This window comes from Corvus cornix, chromosome 1 (genome assembly GCF_000738735.6).
Source record: "Corvus cornix cornix isolate S_Up_H32 chromosome 1, ASM73873v5, whole genome shotgun sequence".
Lineage (NCBI taxonomy): Eukaryota > Metazoa > Chordata > Aves > Passeriformes > Corvidae > Corvus > Corvus cornix.
The window spans coordinates 76410548-76419255 of record NC_046332.1 but is presented as its reverse complement, the minus strand read 5'-3'; positions in this window follow the sequence as shown (position 1 = coordinate 76419255).

Sequence of the window (8708 nt, the reverse complement as noted above, 5' to 3'; positions counted from 1 at the left end):
TTTTTGGGGCAAAGTTGTGATTTGCTCACCACACACTCAGACAGCCCTTGCTCCATCAGGTGGACAACAATCTGCTGCCGTTTCTTCTGTTTTGTGCTGCCTTTGGGGGTTCCCAGTGTGCTTGTTCCTGGAATATGCCCAAGATGTCAAAGGTTGAAGCACTTTTTGTACAGCAGCTCAGCTCAGGACCTTAGTTTCCAACTCAGGCTGCCTTTTGGGGGTTTTTGTTATTTAGGGACCAGTGTTATCTGGTGCTGAAGACATCAGATGAGGTCTCCAGAGACCTAGCTTACACATGTGTTGTATTAGTTGACCTGGATTAGTGTCAGAAAGTAGCTAGGTCTGAGATCTCCATGTGCCTTTCTCAAGGACTTGTCAGCTGTTTTCCAGCACTACAAGACTATGGGTCTTCATATAGAATCACAGGAGATTTTGGGTCCAGATCATCTAGTCCAGCTCCTCTGCAATGAGCAGGAACATCTTTAAATAGATCAGGTTGCTCAGAGCCCTGTTCAACCTGACCTGGAATGGTTGCAGGGATGGGGCATCCACCACCTCTCTGGGCAACCTGTGACAGTGTTTGACCATCTTCATTGTAATAAATTTATTCCTTATGTCCAGTCTAAATCTACCCTCTTTTAGTTTGAAACCCTCACCCCTTGTTCTATTACAACAGGCCCCACTAAAAATTTTGTCCCCATCTTTCTTATAACTCCATTTGAGTATTGAAAGTCTGCAACAAGGTGTCCCTGGAGTCTTCTCTTCTCCAGGCTGAACAACCTAGAACACGCACCAGTTCATGCTAAACACTAATTTAGAGAGCTGCTGTTGGATGGAGACCGACACATTTTTGTCCTTCATGGGATGTGGATGCCAAAGTTTAGGAGGCACTCTAGGCTGTTATTTCCAACAGTGGATGAGAATTTTCCTTGGGGTCACAGGGTGCCCAACTACGTTCATCAGCTTGGAGGTTTATATGCTGCTGTCCCAAGGGCTTGCTTTGCAAGCTGCCCTGGGTATGGGCAAGTAACTGTGGCAGTGGGGTAGAGGAAGGAAAAACAAGAGAGGGGAAATGTAAAAAAAGTAGCACAGCAGCTTACTTGTTGTAACAGATTTTGCCTAAGTGCCAGTGGGTAAAGCAGAGTTGTTCTCGTTTCACATGTAGACTGAGTAGAAAAGTATTTTCCTTTCCAGAAGAAAAGCAATGAGGGCATTAGATTGATGCTATGCACATAACAAGTACTAGGGTCAAAGACCTGCGCATTCCTCTTTTCGCTGGCTGGAGCTTCGTTTGGTAATTAGGGCTTTAAACTGTGAGCGGACTTAAAAGCGGCTTATCAAAATCTGCAGCTGTATCGAAAACACAACCTGCCCTCTCGTGGCTTACTGGAAAATTACCTGGTGACACCAGAAAGCTCTTTTTCTCCCTCTTAAAAAAGTACAGCAACCAAGAAAAGTTGTGTCAACTTTCCATGAAATGCTCAAAAAGAAAGGAAATTGAGCAGACACTTTAAAGAATGGACGGAGGAAATCTTGCAACAAGTCTGATTGTAAAGGTTGGTTTTCCATGTTTTAATATTCCATTCATCCCTAACTACAGAAGAAGCATTCTTTTTGTTGCTGGTTTATGCAGGTGTTATTAAACATCTACTCTCTCTTGTTTCATAAATTTTCCTGAGGCTGCTGGGGTGGGATGAAGAGGGATGCCCAAAGGCTCCCACAGATGCCTAAACTGAGGGAAGGGGTGCTGAAAATATACCCCAATATCCACATAGCCCTGTATACCCTGGGATGCTCATCCTAGAAATCAGTGCAAAGCATTACCTCAGCTGGTGCCCATGGACCACCTCTGCCCTTCACTTTTTCCCTTCACATTCATAACTAAACAGCCACACAGCCCAGTGCAGTGAGGAAGGATGAGGGATCAGCACATCTGTTTTGTGTGCTTTTTACTCAAGGCACTTTGCTAACAGGTGGGAGGTGCACTGCTGAACGGCTTCATGCTGAAATGGGTGTAATCGTCACCACCCCTGCCCCCCTTTAAAATAATTCCTACTGAATTGCTGCTTTCTTCTGAGAAAATGATCTGAATCACACAGGAGCGTGTAACAGCTACAAATGAGATGTTTGAGCTCTGGAGAAGAAGTGCTCAAAAACATGCCTTCCTCAGCCTTTTTTTGTTAGCTAGACCCATGCAGCTTTCAGCTTTGCATGTAGGGCTTTTGTGTGGATCATCGTTCTGAGGAGTTTAATGCCCTCTCGTCACTAGTTAATTGCTCTCTCACCTGACTGTACTGGATCTGTGGGCAGCTAATGCCTCTTTCTGAGTCACCCAGTAGGTTAGGTGCCTAAAGTTTCACACTGCAGTAAGCTGATGACAGCCACATCATCTCTGTCAGTCAAAGCCTGAGCCTTTGTGAAAATGAGTATCATAAAAATATTCTTAAGGATTTAGCGAGAACCTGTTTTCTGAATTAAATTAAATCTCATTCCTGGCTGTTTAGCTAAATGCTTGAAATGGAATTTGTTCCAATTCTGACCCGGTATAGGACAGAAGTGATGTAAAGCTACCTCATCTCATGGCTATTACTGTAAAATTGTAAGTTGCAATACCATTACTGACTTTCTTTTGGGGCAGACACATGCCTATGCTTGTGATGGCAGAAAAGAGAAAGAAAAGAAGCAGATTGAAAGACTGTCAGCTAAATTTAAGGTGAAGGTGTACAACACTTGTTTTCCTGAAATACTGGCTGTGCCCCGTCGTGCAGTGCGTGCAGCCAGTGATGTGCCCTGCACACAGGTGCCTGCACTAAGGCAGGTTATGAACAAAGCTGTGTCTATGATCCTGCTCTGCTTCAGTGCTCCTGCAGCTGAGACAGCAGATATTCATTATCCAGAGCTTTTTACTGAAACTAGGCTTTCCAAGACCTGGGTGGCCAGACAAAATGGTACCAATGCTGTCCATCATTTTTACACACCAGCTTCTTCTTGTGGAGGGGTATTTACCTTCTCTTCTATAGGCTGAAAGACCATGGATAGCAAAAATACCTCTACACTGGGCTTCAAATTAAGACAACATATAAACCATTGCACTTTATAGATCCAAAACCATGTTCCAATACCAGCAGAGGATGGATGAAATATGAAAAGAAAACTCCAGGTATTCACCTAACTGCAGAATCTGCAGGTTTGTGTTATTTTGCCTGTCCTGATCTTCATGAATCCCATCTGCACATCTGCCATGTGTTCCCACTTCAGAGGTCTCATTTATCCTTGGGCCAGGACAGATGGGTTTTGCAGGATAGTAACAAAGCTAGAAAATCTGACTATGAGAGTGAGAAACCTCAACACACCAAGCTTTTCAGTAGAGACCAAATAAGCAGTCAGGTCTTTTCCACATCACATTATCCATCCCTGTTCATCTCTCCTCCCTTCACTGCCTTGCTCTCGCTGGCCTGTTGACAAACTGATGAACCCTGGAGCAACTTCAACAGGCAGAAGGGAAAGAATGTATGGGTGGACTGCAGCCATTGCCCTTGGCAGCACTTCCAAGTGCCTGAATAAAGGAGGCAGCCACTAGGTCTCCAGCCCTTATCTCTGTCCTCAGGCTTTCTCACAGAGTAGATTAAAAAGATCCTTTCCAGCACCATGGTTCTGCCTGTCATGGATCTCCTTCTGTGGCTGCTGATTTTCTGCGGTTGTGTAGCAGAGAGCTCAGCTGTCTGTTCTGGATATGGGGAATTGTGGATTTACGACTGGGAGACAAATGCTTAAATGTTCAGTGGTGAGGCCACAAAATCTCCCCTGCATCTTCCTTCACTGGGTGATTTCACTGCTGCATCTAGGCTGCTTCCATTCTTGTTTCCCTGCCATCCATCTCTGTTTGGTCCATACTGTCTCTGACCAGATTTATTTTTTATTTCTGACTCAGAAGAAGGTCTTCTGAGGTTTCTTTCTTCTTTTTTCCCCCCATGCCTTCTACTTGAAAACATCTTCAGTGGCTTCATATTTATGTGGAGGCATTATTGTTCAAGTGTCTGTAAGAATTTCACAGTTGCTTCCTCTGCTTGAGTTAACTAAATAGCTGCTAAATACATTAAATGCTCAGAAGATGTTCTTGTCAGCAGTCAGGCTGGCTTTGTTGGGGCTGGTTGCCACCAATTTCAGATAGAGCTAGAAGTGCTTATTAAACCTTCTTCATTGGTTTCTTTTTCATTTTTACCAGACTTCCAAACTGCAGCCCAAAAAATTTATAAGCAGATTTTTTCACTCTCTTTCATGCTGCCATCCCGTGGTCAGTGGCTGCTTGGGGTGGGGAGACCTTGCCAGAGAGCTGCTTCTTCCCATGTTGCTGCAGCTGGCTGTGCAGGGCGAGGACATTGCGAGGAGAGCCAGTGTGCTCAGCCCTTGCAGATGCACATCAAATCTACTCACAGTCCTGAGGACTGCCGTCAACAACCGGGTTCATGGTTAGCAGGTGCACTCCTGCTCGGCAGGCTGTGCTCTCACTGGTCCCCTTGGCATGGCTGTCCGGCAGAGCTGTGAACAAACAGCTTCATTGAGAGCAGCTCCAGGGCTGTTCGGATGCGTGTCACATCCCAAGGTGGCCGTACCTCCTCCCCAAGCCTGGAGACGGCAGCCTCGATGAGCTCTAGAAAGCCTGGTTCTCGTGCAGATGTGTACCCCTGCTCGGTGTGCCAAACCCCATGGATTTACAATTCAGCTCAGAGCTTTGAAAAATACCGCTTTGTGAAGTCAAAGCACAATCCTTCCTGAGGAAAGAAAAAGTTGGGTTTTTTTAACAGAAGGAAAAGCTGTTCTTTTTGTTTTCCTCCAACATTTTCCACATGTAATCTTAGGATAAGTTGATTTTGCAAAAGCCATGAGAGCATTTGTTTTAATATAGAATTTGTTGTTTTTAAATGAACCCCCCAACTAAAAATATTTGATCAGGGACATGACACATGTAGAGAAAGATTACAGAGCTCAGTGCTCATTTACACTATGTCTATCTGCTGGTAAGAAAGAAGTATACCCTGGTGGCTGTGCTAGGACAGACAAACATAAAGATAAAAGGTATATTTCTACTTAAAATTGAAAAGGGAGGGAAAAAGTGTTACTTTTTGTTTCAGCCTTGTCTATATCTAAATTTTTTAACTTGGTCTGGGGATTGTTAGTTGTGTTTTTGTGTTTTTTGTGTTATTCAGACAGATGAATTTGTGTCAGCTCATCACAACAGCCTGTCTCGTGCTCATTTTTGCTTTAGTTGCTGTCAGTCTCTCAATATTGGTATGGTTTTTATCTGGAAAACACATCTCTAGTAGCACTTCACAAAATTGCTCTCTCTTGTTTTCTCTAATATTCCATGATTTATTTCATTTGGAAGCAAGGTAGGGGCAGGTTTTACAGAGCAAAGTGAATGGGAATGGGAATTTATTGAGCAACAAAATGACTACTTGGAATATTGCCTTTGCCTGAAAAGTGTCAGTAAATTCAATTTGCAGCCATGGAATGTCAGACTTTTTCCTTCCACATTTCATGGGATGTGTAGTGGAGCTGCTTGCCCTAGAACAGAAACCCTTAGTTTTCAGTTGTGCCTGTGGCATGGTTAAAAATCTTTGAAATTGTTTCAGGGAGGAGTCCCTCAAATATTTCAGCATTTCAGGGCACTGTAACTGAATTGGGAAACAGAGTTTCCCAAGTTTCACAACAGCTGGGGAAAGAAAAAAATCCAGTCTGAATTTCTAGCATGTTTGTATTGCAGCGCAGGATTGTTCCAGTTCTGTTTTCTGCTGGGATTGTCCCAGAGATTTCATTTCTATTTGTTTCTCTAGAGACTTCTCCAGTCTCCCTCCTCTCTTCAACATTGGTTGCTTTGTCCTTTTGGCTCTTTCTGCCTTGCTTGTCAAATGTATCTATTTCACCCTCCTCTAACTTATCTGTTAATATTCATTCCAGTGGGAGAAGGTAGAATGATGCTTAAACCTAGGCTGTATTTTAAAGAAGCATCATAAATTAAGTAGCACAATAGTTGTCCCACATACTAACCATTTGTACTTTATATACTCTGCTGTTTTAAGTATAGTCAGGGTTACAGCTGAAAGATGGAAATTTTTAACATCTAATAAAGAGTGTGTGAAGAGTTTCTGTATTTAAAATTTTATTGATTGTTTTGAATGAATTAATAACTCTATCAAAACTGAATAAAGGCATAATTGAAGAAAATAATTAACCAGAAAAAAGAGAAATTTCATCACAAAAATTAAAATCAGGACCCAGACTAGGCATCTATATCTGTTTCTTTTTAAGGGTATTTTTACTGATACTCAGCTCAAATATTTCCTCTTAATTCCATTATTCTGTAGCTACTGGACTTACTTAATTTTACTCTTTTCTTTCTCTCATGCTCATTATCTCATAAAATAATTTATTTGAAGTAATTATAAGTATCAAAGATGCCTTGTTGCAGTAGGCTGGTGTCTTCTCCAAGCCCGTCCTATCCTTTATGCTCCCTCACTGCCCTGTCCCCAGAGCTCCTGGCTGCAAGGGCAGCCCAGCCCTGTGCTCCCTCCTGTGTGTTGGGCTTGGACAGGTGAAGCTGGTGGCAGAAGTGAGCATCATCTCTCACACGGAGCTGCTCAAAAATGGGCCATCGTCTCTCTCTTTATAAGACAACATCATTCCTCATGCAGATCCAAATCCCAGGGGAGGTTTTTTTGCATTTACATCATACTGCAAGTACTTGACACCTGCACATTCTTTATATTAACTGGGAATTTGTATTTGATGGCTCTCTGGAATGCCTGAGCTTAGCAATGCATCAGAAAACATTTTCTTAGGCCACGGTTTTCCCTGGATTAACGTCAACAGTCGATTGGATTTATTAATGTTTGCCATCGATACTACCCGAACATTCAGGTAAATGGATATGCACTTCACAGATGCAAATGTAATATTAGGTTCAATAGTGTATTAAGCCAAGAGAGTGCTAATAAATTCAGCAAAGCCTCAGAATTTAGTATATCAATATCTTTTCAGTGCTAAGGCTGGTGTTCAAATACCATCTCTAAATTGTAAAAGAACCGACCAGAACCTTTACTTGCCATTCAAATAAAAGCATCTGTTGTTTTCAAACAGTTAGATGGTTGTATTTTCACTTTTTAAAATACTTTCTCACATTTCATTCTCCTTGAATTTTATTTGCATTCTAATGAGACAAAAGAATCGAAATAGGATTGCAATGTTTCATACAGTCAAGAAACAAATATCAGAAGTCTGACAGAGATAATTGTTGTGATAGTATCCCTAGACTAAAGGATTCAGTGGTGTTTGAACAGGCAGGTAAATTTTTGACACTTAATGGAATCAAATCCCTAGCAATTCACATTTTCTTTCTGTTCCCAGGATGATTTAAATCCAGCAGAATTTAAAGCAAGGCACTATTAATCAACAGAATCTTCTTGTAGGTGCACAGGAAAGGAATAATAATTAAAAGAAATTATTAGTTGTCAGATAGATTTTCCATGATTCACAGAAGACTCCATGCACTGCTTCAGGTAATATTTCTTCAAGGAAGTACCAGAATTTTAAATTGTTGATTTCACTAAATTCTTCTATGACAAGCGATTGTTTTTACCTCATCAGGAAACATGCACAGCAAGGTTTGCCATGTATGAATAAGATAAAGAATACTACGAAAGTATTAGAAGCTGGAAATCATTCTCCAGCCTTCTTCAGAGGCTGAACACTGTAGAATATTTTTTTCTCTCTTTGAAAACACAGTGTTTTGGTCTAGGACAGGGAACACAGCAGTCCACTCTAAAGAAAGGAGTACATTTAACAACCCTGCCCAAACAATTTTTTCACAAAAACACTTTGAAAATGAGCTGGCTTCTCTCAGCCCAGTGACAGACATGCCCAGAAGGTGTCAGGCTTCATCTGTGTTAGAGAGCTGGTGTGGGTACCCAGAGGCAGGTAATGTAGTGCCACTGGAGATGCTCAGTGTGCCATGCATTGGCTCCAGCCGCTATCCCAGGAAGCCATGGATTTCTTGCTGCTCTGCATGTTTGCCAGCTACACATAGACATCTTGAATGCAATGCAAGCTATGACCCAATGAGCCTCACAAAAGTGTCCAGTGCTCTTTGATACATCCTAGAAAATCCAAGGCAGTGGGACTAGAAGATGTAGACACAGGATAGACAACAGATCCAGTCGGCAGCTGAACCAAACCCTGCCATGCCCAGAATGGCAACAGTGCCTCTATTTAGACAACTTCTCAGGGTGAGATTTAGTTCATCCAAATCAAGGTTTGTACCAAGTTAAGGTGGGATTCAGCTCATCTAAATTTAGGAAATTGGTTCTCTTGCCTAAACTTAGGCCTTTAGTTTCATTTAAGGTTCTTGAGACCATCCCATCTGGACAACTAATTACCAGTCTGGAAGGATGCAGGGCCTCTGCAGGTCCTGTGTCATGTCTGCTGGCTTTGGGCAGATGCCTTGGCTAACTTAAACTGTTTCAAGTGATGCCAGACAGCAACATGTAGGCATCTGAACAAACCCCTTAAACTTGAAACCTAATCAATGGAAGAATTTTAAAGAGGCTGCATTGACAGTTTAAAAACCTAGCATGAAATCTTAGACTCCACTGAAGGAATTAGAAGAAGCCAAACTAAAAAGGATAAAGAGACCCTTCTAATTTGCCAGATCC